Here is a 14,693-nt window from a genome sequence, read left to right as displayed (position 1 = left end):
GGGACATGGAGCTCAGGGCCTGTAGGCTTCCTCCAGTTCTTTGGGGTTCACAGCTTGGCATTCACGGCTCTGTTTCGTCAGGTCTCTGCTGAGCTCACTGGCCTTGCCATCACCGCACGCAGTCACCTTTCCCCTGCTCTGAAGCTGCTCCCATGTCCCCACCTCCCCAGGCAGCAACCCTCCCCAGACCTTTGACCATGCTGTTCCTCCTGCTGCCTTGGCCTCCCAGTCCCTCAGGGGCGCCACCTACAGGACCAGTTTGCTGTGCCTTCATCTGTCTAGTGCAAGGCCAGGCCTGCCCTGGCCAGGCACTTGGTAACCGAGGAAACCCCAATCACAGGTGATTCGGGGCTGCTCTTGGTGGCCTGCTTGCTTCTTCAGGCAGGGGAGAGCCCTGGCCAGGCAGAAATGGGTCTCAGAAAACTCTGGAGATGAAAAACGCTCCACTGGGCTCCCCAGCTGGCCTCATGCCCCCTGGAAGCCTGGAGCCCTCACCAATGATGGTCATTCCCTTTCCCTCTCCCAGGTAAGGTCTATAAACATGAAAACCAAACACGTCCCAGTGTGGCAGGCCAGGAGGTTCACACGTTTGGGACTCTGAAAAGCACCGATTTATTGTCACTTTCCTCCTTTTAATTTTTTAAAAATATTTTAATTATTTATTTTTAGAGGGAGGGGAAGGGAGGGAGAGAGGGAGAGAAACATCAATGTGTGGTTGCCTCTTGTGTGCCTCCTACTGGAGATCTGGCCCACAGCCCAGTTATGCTTTCTCACTGGGAATCAAACCAGCGACCCTTTGGTTCGCAGACCAGCATTTAATCCACTGAGCCCCTCTAGCCAGGGCACCTTCCCCCCCTTTTAAACAACACCTGTGTCCGAACACACTTCCACATCGGCATGGGGGGGAAGGATTGTGGGAGTGTGGTCCAGGGCTGAGGCTTTGTGCCCGGCATGTGCTGGGCACGCAGCACAGGTTTAGTAAATGCTAACTGTCTCACTCCCGTTCACAATGGCCCATACATAACTGCCCATGCGAAGTTTTTGGCACCCACCTTCCTTGTCCACCAAGAGAGAGATGCAAAGTTTGGCCCCTGCCGTGCATCTCCCCTCCAAAAGAGGCCAGTGGGGAATCCCTCTGGGCTGATGGGCCTGGGCCTAATCTCTCCTTCCCAGAGCCCGTGTATTGTCCATCTGGCAGCCAAGGGCTATTCATCAGCTTTACTGGCCAGCGGCTCTGACAAGCCTCTTGTCTCCATTGACAAGGCCTGGAGGCCATGGCTGAGCAATGGCCAGGGGGCCTTGGGCTCACTGTCTATGTCGATGGGGTCCGGTGGGGAGGGCAGCGTCCTTATCCCTGCGTCTAACCTGGCCTGGCCTCTAAGCCGAACTGTCTGCAGTCCAGGGCCAGGCAGCTGGGGTGTTTTCCCTTTAGGGTCGTCCTGAACCCCACAGAAGGGGGGCTCGGTCGTCGGCTTTTAGGTGACCGGGCATGTCTCTCTGCTCTGGGTCTCCACAGAATAGGAAGAAGCTCCCTCTCAGGCCCACAGAGGGCGCTGTGAGAGGAGCCTTGTGAGTATCGCATCTCAGTATGAGAGCATGGTCATCTTGGGAAACAAGAGGAATACATTAAAAACACCAAAAATGTTAACACCTTTGACCCAACTAATTCTTCCATGTGGAATTTATGCTTGAGAGACACCCAACTAAGTGAGCATAAAGATGTTTATTGCAGTATTATGGATAATACGGAAAAATTAGAAGCTGCCTATGTCCAACAAATACATTATGACTTAGCCACTTAAAGAAATATTATGAAACCATTGAAAATGAGAATTATAAAAACAACATAGTGAAAAGAAAACTGCCAATGACATAGCAGTGAAAAAAAACAATGGATGCAAGTGAGATGCCTGGAGCAGCAGCAGCCCTGTGTGATGATGAGGCAGCAAACCTGCCAAAACACAACCTGTCACGCGTGACGAGGCCCTCACACAGAGGAGGGTATAGCAGCTTTGTCCTGAGCTGCCCAGATGTGGCGGCAATAGAGATGCCCTTCCACAGGCGCATGGGTAAGTAAACTGTGGTCCGTCCAGACAATGGGATATTCCTCAGTGCCAAAAAGCAGGGAGCTCCCAGACCATAAAAAGACACGGAGAAAACGTAAATGCATGGCACTAAGTGGAAGATGCCAGTTTGCAAAGGCTGCATTCCATGTGATTCCAACTATATGACATGCACTGGAAAGGGCAAACCCACGAAGGCGACATAAAGACCAGCGGTTTCCAGAGGCTGAGGGAGGGGAGGGGTGAGTAGGCAGGGCACAGAGGGTTCGTAGGGCAGCGAGACACTCTGCGTGACTCCATAATGATGGCAACAAGTCACTACCCTTTGGTCCAAACCCACAGAATGTACAATCCTGGGAGCGAACGCTGATGTAAACCGTGGGTCGGGGTGATCGTGATGTGGTAAGATACAGTCATCCAGCTTCACAAGCGCACGGCTCTGGCGAAGGGGCTTGACGGTACAGGAGACTACACGGGTGAGTCAGAGGGTAGCTGGGAAATCTCTGTGCCTTTTGCTCAGTTTTGCTATGGACCTGGAGCCACTTCCAAAAATAAAGTCCACTTAAAGGGTGGGAGGAAGAACGTTGGAGCGGCAAGATTGAAAGACCCCAGGCCCATGACGTGCTTGTGCCACCTCCACCAGAGACCCCCACTGCCAGGGAAAACAGGCCCCATTCGGTCACAGCCTTGTGGCCGGTGGCAGCTGAGCGCTTCTAACTGATACACGGACAAAGACCTGAAAATGCAGCGGCTGGGGCACAAGATTTGGAGTTAGAGAAACCCGTGTTCCAATCCCATTTCCCCTACTCTGTTATTGTGTGAGTTTCAGGTGGGCCACTTCCCTTCTGAGCCTCAGTTTCTCCGGCTGTGAAATGGAGCTAATGTACCTACCTGTCAGGCTTTTCAAGGATAGAAAGACAGGACAAATCTGGAAGTACTTAGTTAACAGTGCTATTTAGGTTTAGCTGAATTAAGCTAAAAATCTGAACTAAAACGAAGGGAAGAAATGAGCTATCGTGTGAGAAGAAGGGAATTGATCATGAATTTTTTCTTGTTTTTTTTTTTTTGTTTTTTTTTTTTGTTTTGGTCTCAGAGGCTGTTCTGGCTGTTGTTCGAGGCTGCTCTGGCTCTCTCTCTTCTGGGTGGTGACCCACCTTGGAGTGGAAGGATCTGGCCCCGTGGCATGGGCTGTTTGCTGTCCCGCGAGGAGCTGGCGGTAGGTGGCGCTCAAGGCTCACGGCAGAGCTGGGCTGGGGTGCTGGGCTCCGCACCTTGGCCCTGGCAGGCGGGCGGGCACTTGGGAGACTCAGCATCAGCGGCTGTGACTTGAGGTAAAAATAATCAGGGAAGGACAGCTGCTTCCTCGTCAGCAGCCAAGAGGGAAATAAAGCTCACGTCCCCTCCAGCGAAAACCTGCTCTCTGGGTCCCCTGGCTCCTGCCACCAACTGCTCCATGTCCTCGTGCCAATCCAATTTGAACGCCTGTGATTCACCCCAGAGAGGGTTCATTTTAACTTCATCAAGTGCAGAGAAAAACATCCAGGCTGGACCAAGCGGGAGGGAAGGGCAGGTGTGTGAAGGCCCAGGCAGGGGATGGGGTCCAGGCCTCCTGCCCCCACCAGTGGTTGGACTTGGGGGTTCCCTCCTCCTAATCCGGTTTAACAGTTTAACAGCGACCATGTCACTGTGATGCAACCAAGGCTCGGGGAGTACCTGGTAGGTGCTCCCCGAAATCAAGGGGATTGCATCCCAACTCCTCTGCCCAGCTCAGGAAGTCCTTTCTGATGTCCCAAGTCCCCTCTCCTGTCCCCTCTTTTCTCCAGACGCCCTCTGGGACTGTACCAGGCTCCTCACGCAGGCCCAGACGTGCTGCCTTCTCTCCCGAGGCCAGGCCTCTGTACACGCCATGCCGTCCGTTTGAACTGCCATTCCTCTGTTTGATGTCTAGAAACTCTAGGGAGTTCTTGGCCACACTTCGAGGCTCAGCTCGGTGTCACTGGCCACTTTCCTGCCACTCCAGGCAGAGTGGGCTGTTGTCTGTGGGTTCCTGCAGGATTTCGTACCTCCCTCTGTTTTGACAAGGAAGGCAGGGCTGCATCTCCCTTCCTTCCTCTCCACTCTCCTGCCCCCTCTCCACCAGGCTCCGGGCTGGGTGCTTGGGATAGATGGGAGTCCCAGCTGCCCCTGCCCTCACACAGCGCCGCGAGGACCGTGTCCGCCCGAGGATGGGTGATCCTCGGGCTGTGGGGACCGTGTGGTAACAGCTGCCCAGAGAGAGTTCTTGAGGACATTCTTTCTGTACCTGGATCAGCCAGCTCTGAAACCAGCGCTGGTCAGTTTTGCTAAGAACCAATTATCCAAAAGGCCAGTTCACCAAAAATCAATTAATAAATGACTAATGCACTTAAGAAATGGGCAATTTGCCAAATGAATCAGACGCATCTATTAAATGAAAACCATTTCTTTAACTGGGATCTGGAAGCCAGTCCATGGCTCTGTAGCAGAGAACTGCTCACATTTAGACAACCAGCCTCTAGTGTCCCACTGAGCAGCTGCCTGTGGGAGGTGGGGCAACTGGGAGATAGGAACTGCCTGTCCCTAATGGGACGGCGTTTTCCTCTCCTCTCCTCTCCTCCCCTCTCCTCCCCCCTCCCCTCCCCTCCCCTCCTCTCCTCTCCCCCTCCCCTCCCCTCCCCTCCCCTCCCCCTCCCCTCCCTTGCAGACATGGTTATTGGTTTTAGGGAGAGGCGAAGGGAGGGAGAGAGAGGGAGGGAAATATCAGTCGGTTGCCTGGTTGCCTCTCGTAGACGTCTCTACTGTGGGACTGAACCCGCAGCCAAAGCATGTGCCCTGACCCGGAACTGAACCACCACCTTTTGGTTTAGGGGACGACACTCCAACCAGCGAAGCCACACTGGCAGGGGCAAAGCTGGCATTTTCTGTCCCTCCAAATCATCAGGTCATGTGGGCACAGTTGCTCTTCCTCAAATGATGAAAATCCTACGTTGGAGTCTGGGCCCAAGCCGGCCCAGAGGACAGAAATTATGTGACTGTGAGGCCCAGGTCTCTGAGCCTCCTGCCTCCCTCTTCTAAGGACCCTTGTGATTGAGTTGAACCCCCTGTGAAGTCCAGGCTAATCTTCCACTTCAAGACCCTTAACTTAGTCACGTCTGCAAAGTCCCTTTTGGTCCTTTTTGCCATATGGGGTGACATCTTCACAGGTTCTGAGGATTAGAGTATCAACATCTTTGGGGGGCCATTATTGGGTGTGCTGCACCTACCAGTGATGTGGGCATTCATTCATTCATTTTGTTCATTCATCCAATGGTCCAGTGTTCAGCCAGAGCCTTGCTGGATGTGGAAGGAGCTCCTCACACAAGGAAAACCAGAGGCTGCCATGTCCTGCCCCCGCCCCCAGGCCGAGCAGCTGCAGCCCCACCCCACCTGATCCCATGGCTCAGCCCCTGCACCACCGTGGATGTGGGCACACGCACGGAGGTCAGTCTGGGCTTCTTTCTCTCTCGGTTGGAGAATGAAATAAACATAGTCCACTTCTGATCCGGCAAAGCTCATGGTGCCTGGTGCTTCGTGTGTGTTTATTTGCCTTTTGCCAAGCTGAAGGTGGGCGTCTTGTCTCCTTCACAGGCGTGGAAGGCTCAGAGAGGCCAAGCGGCTTGCCCAAGGTTACCCAGAGTGGAAGTGGCAGATTGGAGTCGAGATCTAGGGGACTCCGCATCCTGCCTCCTCTCCCTTTGTGACACCAGGACGAGCCTCAGCCTCTCCTGAGTTCTGAATCACTTCTCCTTCACCCCACCCCNTTAAAAATTTCTCCTCCCCCCCCCCCCCCCCCCCCCCCAGTTTAGAGTTCCAGCTCAGTTCCCTCTTAGTTCAGCAGGAGTCCGCTCTGGGCTCTTGGGAACAGAAGACATTAGGCTTCCTGTACTGGGGACCCCCTGGCCACCTGCCCCCCAAACTGCTGTCACCTTTTAATAGATTTCTCGGGGAACGAGTAATTTGTTGCTGTTGCGGGCCTGGCGTTCGGCAGGAAGTCCCTGCGGGCTGGAAGGTCAGTGTGGAGACCTCAAAGGCGATGGCAGGAGGAAGATGCTGGGTCAGGGCTGGCCGCTGAGCACAACCGCATGCCAATTACTGGCCGGCCTGCTTCCTGCCGCAGACGTGCCCAGGGCCAGGGCTTTGAACCCTTGCGGGGAGGCCAGCTTCCAGTAAACAACCCAGGGCAGCGGGCGGATTGACAGCAGAAATGCAGGAGGGTGGGCTGGTCACCAGTGCTGTTCGCTGCTCCTGCTGGCAGATGGGCAGACCTGGAGTCCCCCCGGGGGTCTCCACAGTAAGGGGCACAGGGTGGGGGGGCCCAGGGTGTCTGGGCCTCACTGCCGGGTAGACAAGCTCCTGCCATGCCCGGTGGGGTTTCTCGGCCATCATTTCTTGGCTAAGGAAGGTGATTTTTTCTGGGTAGGGGAGTGAGCCAAGGGCTAGGTCCCCTTCTCAGCCACCACCGTGGGAGCGGGGATGGAGAGAGGACCCACAGACAGACACCAGCACTCTGCTCCTTTCCCTCTCCCTGGCAATGCCCCAGAAATACTTTGGGAGCAGGTGTGGTGCTGCTGGGCTTCCACCACCTTTTCATGTGGCGAGAAGGTGGCGGGCTCCCTGTAGGACTCCATTCCCGTGACGTTCCAGGCGTTTTCGATTTCAGAAAGTGGCTGCCTGCACCAGTGACTGACTGGAAGGAGCATGAGGGGACTTTCTGGAGGCGGCCGGAAGGTTCTACACCTTGTTTGGGGGTGCTGGTCACACGTTTCTCAAAACCCAGCCAGCTGGATCCTTAAAATCTCTGCATTTCACTGCATGCACGCTCTGCCTCGACAAGAAAGGGAGGAAGGTAACGAAGAGGGAAGGAGAGGCAGGGCCCGGAGAACCTGGGGACACACACACACGCTCACATGCTTTTCCCTTGTATGCGTTCCTTTCCTCGTGAAGCTGTGAAAGGACAGTTTTTCTTTATCTTTGCACCGTAATTAACCTCCTTCCGGGCACCAGAAATAAACAGACGAGATGGGAAATGAGATGCCCGAGTGGGCTGGTGCCCTGTCCTCTTGAAGCCAGGCCATTCGTGAAAGCTGAGCTATTACTGCTTCGGAGAGAAAGAATTCTGAATCTGCGTCTCTCCCTGCCCGCTGACCTCCTGCAGGCCCCCCGTGGGTCCAGAGGTGAGTGGCTCTTCCCTCAGTCTGGGAAGCTGGGTGGCCCGGCCAGCACTCCCCTCCCTGTCTGGAACACCATATCGTGCTGAAATCGAGTAAGAACTCGAACTGCTGGGGGCTGGTTGGAAAGAACTCCAGTGGTCAAATCTGGGACAATTGGAGATCAAAATGATGAATAACAAGAATGGATTATAACACATAGCATAAAAAAAGAATCCTTGAATTTTATTTTATTTTATGACGATTACTTTTTTACTCTCACCCCAAACCATTTTTTTTTCATTGCTTCTAGAGAGAGAGGAAGGGAGAGAGAGAAACATCCCTCGGTTGCCTCCTGTTCGAGCGCAGACCCACGCACCTGGCCTGGGGATGGAATCCCCCCCCCCCCCGCCCCCCTCCCCGGGCAGCGCCCTGGTTGGGAATCCAGCCCGCAACCTTTTGGTGACAGGATAATACTCCAACCTACTGAGCCACACCAGTCAGGGCGGAATCCTTGAATTAGAAAAAGAATAATTAAAGAAACAGAGGGAGCAGAATGAGGGGAAGCTCTTCCTCACAGAAGAGCGCCGCCCGAGGACAGAGAAAATCATACACTGGACGGCGCAGTAACTGATTCCGGCAAAACGCATCGCGCGGGCGCTGGCTCTCAGCCCTGGGAGGGAGGCGGGGAAGAGGAGATGCACAGTCTTGAAGATCCACGCACGATATCACTTTTTAATGAGAACAAGAAAAAGGTGCCTTTACAGACGGAGGAAAATGACAGGCGCCAACTCTCGGAGACGTTGACGCTGAACGCCACTCAGGCTGGGACAAGCCGACATCACACGCCCCCTGGCGTGGTGCCCGGAGAAGGGCGCAGCGTGACTTAGGACGCGCTCCTGTCGGAAGTGCTGGCCTGCCAAAGTCATCAGGTAAATCCACAGCGAGGAGCAGTCTCCGAAAGGCCCGCTGACCTCCGCGTGAGAAGAGGGGGAAAGGGCTAGAGGTGGCTCCAGAGGGATGGAGCCTGGTGGCACTGGGGGTGCGGGGGTGGGGCCCTTGCGGGGATCCTGGGTCACAAAGACCCGAGAGGTGAGTTGGGGGACTATGTGGGTGAGGACTGGGAATCAGATAACAACACGGAACCTGTCTTCAATTTCCTGAATGTGACCGCAGTGCTGTGGTTTTGTTGGCAAATGTCCTTGTTTTTAGGAGACTCTTGCTTTTAGGGACAACTGTCTTCACCATGTGATCCTTGATTGGGCCCTGAACCCCCAAAACCCATAAAGGGATTATTATTGGGATCACAGGGAAATTTGCAAGTGGGCTGAATACTAGATGGAAATGCTGAATCCGTAGAATGGTTTTGTGATTGTGTAGGAAAATGCCCTTGTTCTTTGGAGCTTCGTGCTCTAGCCCTTAAGGGTAGAGTGTCGTGAAGCTTCCAGTTGATTCCCGAGAGAGAGGAGGCGGGAGGCGGGGGGAATGGCTCCTTGTGCTGCTCTGAGACTTCCTGAAGGTTTGAAACGCTTCAGCATAAAATGGAGAAACTAGTGACCATGCACAGCAGAGAATTCGACGCAAATAGGAGAAGAATGACAGATACCCCACCCAGGAAGTGGCGTGGTAACGTAATGTACACGCACACACATGGAGTTGGAACCACATACATTCCACTCACGTTCACACTGTCTTCCCTGTCATCAAATGTGCGTTGAAAACCCAATTTTTACTCTCCTCACATATGCATGATGCAGTGCTTAGCCATTTTCCCTTTGTCTGCCAATAAAGCAGTTTCTAGATTTTCATTATAAAGTTGCTGCATATTGTAATGTATAGTCCATTATCCAATACATACAATCTGTTGTCCACGTATCTAAGATATAACCCATTATAAAATGTAATATGAGTGTGCTCATTATAAATAATGCTACAATGAACATCTTTACATATTAATCTTTGTCTGAGGATAGAGCCCCTAGAAGGGGAATTTTTAAATTAAATGTTCCGTATTTTTTTCAAGGATCTTGAACTATGTTATAAAGATAGTTTTGTGGAGGTCCAATTCATATACGAAAAACACTGCATGGGTTTAATGTACCCAATTTGACAAGTCTGGGTATTTGCTTTCCCTGGGGACCATCACCCAGTTGAGGTGACATGTGGATCCGTCCCCTCCCAAGTCTCCTGGGCCCCTTTTTTCTCAGGAGTCTGTGCAGGGTGAGAGCACTGAACCTGAGAGCTGCCCTCGCGACGAACGGTAACTCTAGGCCTGTGTTGTGTGGGGTCTTGAACTACTTTGGCAAATGGCTTTCCAGAAAGTGTGTACCACATCACACTCCAAACTACGTGAGCAAACAGCAAGCAAACCCTCACTCACCCTGAGGATTATTACTAGAGATAAGTCTGCCGGATCTGGTAGGAAAACAGTGCCGTTGGTGGGAATGGTTCCTCATCTCACCCAACTGCGGGAATGTGGGCAACTCTCCCAGCACACCCCCTGCCTCCGCCAACCTTCGCCCCTGGCCTGCCTCCCTGCCTACTTCCTCTCTCCACCTTTCCCCACCCCTCACCTTTGCCTGCCTGAAGATTACCACCGGCCCCGACCTCTGACCTCACTCCCTCCGCTCCCTCTGCCCACTCTGCTGTGGCCTCTCACTCAAAATCAGGATTGAATGGCTCTCTGTCTGCTGTTGGAGAAGTCCCACCCCTCCTGCCCAGCCCAGACCTCCAACACACGTCCCAAAGGGACCGTCTGCCCACCCATTCAATTCAGACCCCCTCGAAGAACGTGGATTCTGCCTTTTCCCTGCTCCGCACATTTACCCTCTGACCACATCCTGTCCGTCTGTCCACCTGTGATGTCTCTTTAAAGTGTTCCTTTTCGCTGTCATCACTGCCATTGCTCTACCTCAGGTCACTTTCCTCTCCTCCTTGGTCCGTGGTTCTCCTGTTTCCAGTCCCTTTCTGCCCACTCCCCCTTCCCACAGCTGTCCAGCTAGTTTTCACAAAGCACCAATGTGATCACATCCTTCCACAGATTAATCCTGGAATTGGCTCCCAGGTCCTGCCTGTCCTGGTTCCTGGTGAGTTTCCGGCTCCCCTCCCCTCTAATTTCTCTCACTAACGCTCCCCAGCATGCCCAGCTGTCTCACGCCTCCGTGTGTCTGCCTGCGCTGTCCTTTTCTCTGGAGCACCTGTCCTCTCCTTCCCGAACCCCGGCTAGCCTCTGCTACCCTGTGCAGCCCCTATCAGAACCTTCTTGCCTCGAACCATCTTACTGGTTTCTGCATCCATGTCCCTTCAGGGCAGTCTTTGCGTGCCTGTGCCAGACACAGAATTGGAGTTTGTTTAAGGAATGTCTGAAGGAATGAATGAGTGAGTGAGTGAATGAGTGAGTGAATGAATGAGGTGGTGTCCTCCCATTGCGGAAGGGCATGGAGGGTCTAGCACCATGGGGGAGATGATGGAGCTGGAAGATGTGCTGGAAGGTTCACATTCGGAGGTGAATCCTGCGAGGTATGGCTGGAGAAAGCATCCCTCTGCGGTGGTCCCGCAGCTTGTGGGACACCTTGCCGTCCGTAGGTGACATGCTTAAACTCCTTTTGGCAAGCAGACAGCCCTTTCTCCTACAAGAGGACATGCTTCTTCTGTGCTGAGGCTTCCCATGGCTCCCTAGCAATTTTGGGACAGGCCTGGCTTCTGCACCAGCCTACAGGCCCTTGACGATGGAGCCTGTCCACTTCCTAGCTACACCTCCCCCACCTTGCCCCTCCCTGGCAGCACACAAACCTGCCTGCTGTTCTGCAGACTTGACACTCTCTCCCCACACAAGCCGTGCCCTCCCCCTGGAACGCTTTCCCCTTCTCTCCACTGTCATCCTCTGAGACCTTGTTCATTCAGCTTCACCTCCTCCAGGAAGCCTGCCCCGCCCCACCAGGCAGTCATGTCTCCCCGGATCTCCCCTCTCCAGGGGAAATGACCCCACTTTCTGCAGCCCACTCTCTAGGGAACCAAGTCATCCCCACTGTGTGGCCATGGCCAGTCCCTGGTCCTTTGAAGTCTTCGTTTCTCTTTCTGTTCATTTCCCATGCAGGGTTTTCCTTCTTCATGGGTTATTAAGGCAATGAAATATGTTGAAGAGGAAGGCTGGGTTAAGAACAAGTGACAGGACAAGCCTAGGTTCAAATCCCGGTTCCCTTGTTAAGCAGGCACTTCCTCTCCCCCAGCTGAGTTCCCATACAGGGGCCGGAAGTTGTAACAGCACCAGGGTTGGCAGAATTCATGGGAGTGGGGAATGTAAAGTGCTTAACACCTAGAAAGATTTCGGTAGATGTTAACCGTGTTAATTAAACCAGGAGGGGAAAGGATCTGTAGAGTCTGAAATGGGTGCACAGGTCCCAGGTAGGAGGGAGGGAGGCTGTTCAATCCCGCTCACTACCAGTGGGAGTTGGCCAACTCAGAGCCCCTCCTGTCTCGTGGGTACCTGGTTGAACACCCATTCCAGGCCCTGCTTGCAGTGGTTGGGATTCTGCGGGTCTCAGCAGGGCCCCAGAGGCTGCTTCGTGCCCCAGGCGCGTCTGGAGCGGGTGGAGTGCCTTCCCACTGGAGCTGTGTCGTGGTGTCGCTGGCTGTCGCCTGCCTGTGCAGCGAGTCTCGGCGCCCGAGTGCTTCGCCGGGGCCCTGGAGCCTGGAGCAGCTGCTCTAATTCATGCAAAGGAAGGTGCCCAGGTTTGCCCTGCCTATTTATAGCTTATTTATGAAGATGGAAAAACAAGGGCCCAGTTGCCTTAGCAACCAGGAGCATCATGGGCTGCTTCTCCTGCAATGGGAAGATGGCCAAGTCTTCTTGGTGGGGGGGCGGGGGGGCACCCTTGGATGTGTGTGTATCCTGACGGAGGGTGGATGAGCCTTGCAGGGCCTATCCCACACTGGGCTCCTAGCAGCTGCAGACTGGGGGAAGGTGCTTGCCAGGCCCTTGGCAAGTGCAGGCTGATGCCCCCTCTGGTCTCCTGGTCTCAGTGCTAACTCCCGTCTTCTGGGTGCCCACCCTGCTGCCTCAGGCCTACGTGGGAGTCCTTCCTTGGCCATGCTCTGGTACCTGTCCCTTAGGGCGCTTGGCAGAGTGGGCTGGAGGTGTAGCTCCCAGACCGATGCCCATCCAGGCTGTGACCTGGCACAGAGTTGGCACACAGCCCAGCGCCATGGAGGGGCTTAATGAACAAATACTGGGTGAAGGGATGGATGGACGAGTGGACGAATGAATGGCTTTACCATTTTCATTGCATGCTCTCATCTGGTGCCCATGAGCTAAGGGCCACGGCAATGGTCTCTCATTTTACAGATTAGAAAATTGAGGTGAAGACGGGGAGGCGGGCCTCTGAGAGCACAGCTGGGAGTCAGCCCAGCTGGGATGAGAATACTGGAGAAAGAAATCTTGTTTTTGCTCTACCAAAGCCCCAGGGAACATGGGAACTTGGGTTCCAGCTGAGCCAGAATTATCAGGAGGATGGGAAGTGGTGCGGGGGTGGTAAGTGGGGGGGCGGCAGATGGGCGTGGTTTGAGTCTTGACTCTGCCCCTTACCTGCTCTGGGACTTTGAGCCAATGACTTCGCCTATGGGGCCTCAGTTTCCTTATCTGTAAAGTGGTGTAAAGATGCATGGTCCTGAGGGACTGTATCTGACTCTTGATCACCTGTTCTCCTCGTGTCTGGAACATTCTAGGGGCCGAGGATGATCCTGAGACCCTGTATGTGAAGCGGTTAGAACAGAGCTCAGGACACTGGGTGCTCCCAGGCAATGCTGGCTGTTTTTATATTATCAGGAACTGGGGCACAGAGACCCTGAGGCTCCCCTGAGGTCAGACGGCCAGATCCAGGGCAGAAGGGGTGGCATTACAGGTCAGTTGGGTTTGGTGGTACTGCCAGGGATTAATGAGACTGTGTCCAGGCCCTGGGGAGGAGTTCCGGCTGGACTGCAGTCTGAGGCGGAAGCAGTCCTGCTGGACGGGGAGGGGCTGAAGCAGGCGTCTCTGAGCGCTGGGTACCTAGAGCCGCCCTCCACACGCTGCAGATACACGGGTACAGAGACCCTGCCCCAGGCCGACTGGTGTTTGCTTGGCCTTGGGTTCCGCCTCTCAAGGTCCAGGCCCTGGTTGCCTGGAGGCTCTCTGTCGCCCTCTGCTGGGCTCTGGAAGCCTCCGCAGGGCCACCTCCGGAGTCCTAGACAGGCAATGCCACCTCCGCCGCTCACCCGGGGTGGGAAACATTACCAAAGAGACCCAGTTAAGAAAAGAAGTGCCCTGGGGACAAACTGAGGTCACAAGTCATTTCCACATGCTTTTCTGGCTCCTCCAGCTCTGTGGCTGGACATAGGGCCGACCCTCTCCCCACCACCCCACCCCTGGGGGCTGCAGGCCGCTCTGCTTCCCTTCCCTAGAGCGGCATCAAACTCATCACCGGTTCCTGAAAACAACGCAGGCTCAGGGTTTCTCACACCGTCCCCCCCACCCCCCGCCCCGCCCCGTCTGGTTTGGCTCGTTCCATACCCCAAGCCATTGCTGTGTCTGTCCCTCCTGTCTTCTCACCCCGTCAGCTCACACTCTACCCTTCTGAGCCTCCCGGCTTCTGTGGCACCCTACCTCAACGCCTGCCCCCTCCATTAGCCCTTAGCACACTGCGACTGTGAACTTGTGAGGCGCATCCGTCTGCTGTAACGAGAAAAACAAAGTACCACAAACTGGGTAGCTTAATTAGCAGAAATTTATTGTTCTGCCATTCTGGGGGCTAGAAGTCGGCAATCAAGGTGTCGGCAGGCTTGGCTCCTGCTGGGGGCTGTTCCAGGCCCCCGTCCTGGCTTCTGGTGGTTTGCTGGCAATCTTTGATGTTCCCTGGCTTTAGAAGTATCACCCCATCTCTGCCTTCATGTGCACAGGTCTATCTCCAAATTTCCCCTTTTATAAGGACATCAGTCATGTGGGATTAGGATCCACCCTAATTACTCCATTTTAACTTGATTACCTCTGTGAAGATCCTATCTCCAAACGAGGTCACACTGAGCTACTGGGGGTTAGGACTTTAACACAGGAATCTTGAGACGATGCAATTCAACCTAAACTGGGGTGGGGGTTGGGAGAGAAACAATACCTGATTCACCTTCTGTCTATTCCTTCAGAGTTGAGTCCAGAGCAGGGGCGAGAGAGACTCTGATGAATGTTGTGAAGGACATCCTTCATTCTATAATTTCTTACTGGTTCCGGGAGCCCAAGGTATGTTGAATTCTGACCTGTCCTGTCTAGGCCTTCTCCAGAGCAAAGTCCAAGTCTTTTCCCTTTTTGCATTCACCAAAGTAGAGAGTTGGTTTCTCTTGGGGATATACATAACAGAGGAATCCTGGGTCTATGTTTAACTTGTTGAGAAGCTGCTAA

Source organism: Sturnira hondurensis, unplaced genomic scaffold, assembly GCF_014824575.4.
Source record: "Sturnira hondurensis isolate 20B ecotype Veracruz unplaced genomic scaffold, ASM1482457v3 Scaffold0022908, whole genome shotgun sequence".
In the NCBI taxonomy this organism is placed as follows: Eukaryota; Metazoa; Chordata; class Mammalia; order Chiroptera; family Phyllostomidae; genus Sturnira; species Sturnira hondurensis.
Note: the sequence above shows the minus strand (reverse complement) of the source record.